Source organism: Etheostoma cragini, chromosome 1 (assembly GCF_013103735.1).
Source record: "Etheostoma cragini isolate CJK2018 chromosome 1, CSU_Ecrag_1.0, whole genome shotgun sequence".
In the NCBI taxonomy this organism is placed as follows: domain Eukaryota; kingdom Metazoa; phylum Chordata; class Actinopteri; order Perciformes; family Percidae; genus Etheostoma; species Etheostoma cragini.
The window spans coordinates 916,179-919,579 of record NC_048407.1 but is presented as its reverse complement, the minus strand read 5'-3'; the positions used below and the strand labels follow the sequence as shown (position 1 = coordinate 919,579).

Genomic DNA, 3,401 nt, shown 5'->3' with positions numbered 1-3,401 from the left:
CAGGACATTGTTTTTGGCCAGAAATGTCTATATTTTGGCGGTAAACTCTTCATATGTCCCTACTTCTGTCACTAAAGAGCCGCTATAAAAATCAACCCGCTGTTACCACAAAGCAAGGTCATCAAAAGAGAAAAATTAGAAAAACAGGATGTAAAAAAAAATGTATGCTCCAAAGTTAATTTCTCATCACAAGGCCAAACAGTCCTGTCGCCACAGGTGAATACAAGGTCAAGCACGCGCTGTCACACAGCCAGCGCGTCAGACAGACCTAAAGTATGTTGTCTTCTTCTTTGTGAGTGTTGAACGTTACAGTGCACAGGTTGATATGGCACAACATCAGATAACGTCTCAAAGTAGAGCTAAATATCCAGGCACAGGTGCAGGACAGCGATCCGTGAAGTTCGTCCCCCTTCTCTACTGTACAATGTCAGGCTGTAGCTTAACATTGGTGCCACCTATTTCAAGCAAAGTATTGTTTTTATTTGGACCAAAGCAACAAACAGCTATCAGCTCGCCACTGATGAAAAGAGAGATTAATCTAAATTAGACAATACCTTCACTAGTAGAAAAGTCCTACATATTAACAGTTATTACATCTTAAATAATAGGCCTACTGTTTTCTAGACCCATGTACAATATTTTATAGGCAATATGTTTTTGGGACACTTTTTGTATGATATGGTTAACGTAAGAGGAGGGATATCACAGAAAGGCTACATACAGCTGGAGGACCTGCTCTGAGCTCCAGCGTGGTGAGACAGAGTTCTCTGGAGAACTTTACAGAACACTTTATGGTGTCACTTTGGCACTTGTATGGCACTAATATGTACAGAGGAGTCAGCACTATAACACACTGGGCGTCACAGACAGCACAGACAGTGTCACCTGTAGGGGGGTACTGAGCTGGTAACGTTAGTTAACATCTCCTCCTCGTTAGACGTTATTACATCTTAGCATAATGTCCAGCTGTCCTGAATGTCCTGCTAGGAGACAAACCTCCCATCAGGGACAGTCAAGTTCTGAGCTTGGAAACTGTTTCAAGCAAAAAAAAATGTTATGAATTTTCACTGCTGTGCTAAAAATCTGTATTTATACTCTCTTAGTTCCCATCACACCAAGCAGACATTAGTCACGCATGGCTCTGTCATTGTTGATCTCCATCTGTCTCTAACAACTGTCTCTTTTTCCCATTTTATATCATATTCTTTTTATTATTTATGATGCTAAAGCATCATCAATGTATACCTTAAATCTTCTACTTTGTGTTCACTGAAGTGCCAAACCAAATACATCATATGAGTAAAGTGGATCCAAGATAAATTCCACCATTTGCAAAAGAAATGTACTCATAAAACATGAGACTGAATCAGGGAACTTTAACTTACAAGAACAGCTCAACATTTTAGGAATTACGTTCATTTGCTTTCTTGCAGAGAGTCAGACAAGAAGCTTGATTCCACTCTCATGTGTGTAGAGTACAACTAGCAGTTGGTTAGCTTAGCTTAGCAAAAAGATAGAAAATGGGAGAAACTGTTAGGCTAGCTCTGGAACTAAAATCTACCTAGCAGCATCTCTTAATCTATTAACTCAAATCTAATTTCCTTAAACCGTCCAAAAACCAGACACGTTTCACTTTGACGGAGGAGTTGTGTGCACGACTGTTCCTTGGCGGTGCGGGGACTTCCTGGACTCTCGTCACCCCTGTAGTGTTGCCAGGCAACCACCAAAGGCAACAACTTGTTTTTACAGTTTAGTATGGATTGATAAAAAAATTGCTTTAGGATGGTAGTGTTTTTTTGTTTTGTTTTGTTACTGAAAGCCCGACTAGCACGTTGCCCCCACCTTCAGTCTTTAAGCTAAGCTAATGCTAACTCTAGCTTCATATTTACTATTCAAATATGAGAGTGGTATCATTCTATTTGTCTAATCCTCGTTTTTTTTCTTCTTTTGTAATTTTTTTTTACAAAATGTTAAAACACTCCTTTAACCCCTGCCTCCAAACATCAAAGGGATGATATCTAGACTATTGCGATGGTCAGTGGCTGGACAAAGGTCCGTATTTTTGATGCAAAACATATTAAATACTTACAAAGTAAGCCAGGAAAAAACAATATATTCTCTCTATAAACTGGATATGTCAGAAATCAGAATCCCGTAGAATTCCTAAAAACAAAATAACCATTTTGAAAAAAAACCAATCTGTGTTTAGACAACCACTGCAGTGTGAGTGATTGAGAGTCAGCTGAGGTTTGCTAAAATGTTCAACATCACAATGCAGTATGCATTATAAAGCTTTTCCATGGTCTTAGATAGAATTGAGTGGCCATTGAAGTTAAATGTGCATTTAACCAATACCACCAAACCACAGAGTCTGTGCAGCTTAGTGACATACTAAATATATATATATATTTTTTCATTGCATGCATTACCAGCATGCTTTAAATGAACTAATTGTGGCTGGACACTGTGCGGCATGCTATGCTGTGTCTGCTGACAGCTAGCCTACCACAATCAGCATGTCTCACTGCCTTGACTTGGCGTTCTACTTAAATGCCCTTACACTCTGTACGCTCATGTGAGCTTTGCTGCTGTTCCTGATTGTTTTGTCGAAGGCCTCCTCCCCCACAGCCTCCAACAGCTTTGGCCCTACTACATACATGTACCCTGGAGAGTCTTATTTGCACCGTTCCTTGCTTATTTGTCATGTTGCTGTGTATTCCATGCATTACTGCTGCAGGGGGCATCCCCTAGGAGTAGAATTACACCACCAAGTCAAACTATATTTCTGTCTCCATCTGTCATTGACATGAGTGTTCCTGGCAGATTTATAATGGTGGTACGGTCTAATCAGTGGATGGAGAGATAGTCATGTAACTGAAATGTCACAGGTTCAGTTAGTGAATCAGCTCATGTATTCATAGGTGGGCCCCCAAACTCCTCTATCCTCTCTCACAGTCTGTTGCTTTTTAGATCATTTTTACTTTTGAAAGTTTCACCTAATTTCTAAAAATGCCATTTCAACAAAATGGTGAGATGTAAAAAAAAAAACATTCTGTGACTCTGAAAGTGAACATTTGTCTCCGAATCTCGTCCAGCATTCATAGAAAAACTCCACACTATGACACAGTAAAGGGATCATTGTAACATACTGGCTCAACTCCAACAAATGTCCTGAACCTCTAGACCAAGAACGGGCAGATCACACTGAAGGACTCGGTTCCTTATTTGTCTTTTTTAATCTGAATAATTTGTGCAACTCAAACTGAAGAGTTTGGTTTCAAAATGGAATATCCACCCTCTGAGGCACAGGGACCTCTCTACCAAAATCACTGGTGACAAAAAAAGTGACTTTCTGCATCAGTTTTGTTGTAATCTTCACTTTTGAGAAGATATTGAACAAT

At 39.6% G+C, this 3,401-nt stretch overlaps 1 protein-coding gene across 1 annotated transcript in view; it reads right to left on the bottom strand.

The window, feature by feature from the left end:
* Positions 1 to 939: 939 nt before the first annotated feature.
* The window catches only part of LOC117946912 (solute carrier organic anion transporter family member 3A1-like), a 25,104-nt gene continuing 22,642 nt past the window's right edge, over positions 940 to 3,401 (bottom strand). The window contains exon 10 of the mRNA XM_034875424.1: positions 940 to 3,401. This exon is cut by the window's right edge and continues 1,328 nt beyond it. The gene's annotated coding sequence lies outside the window, so the exon portion shown is untranslated.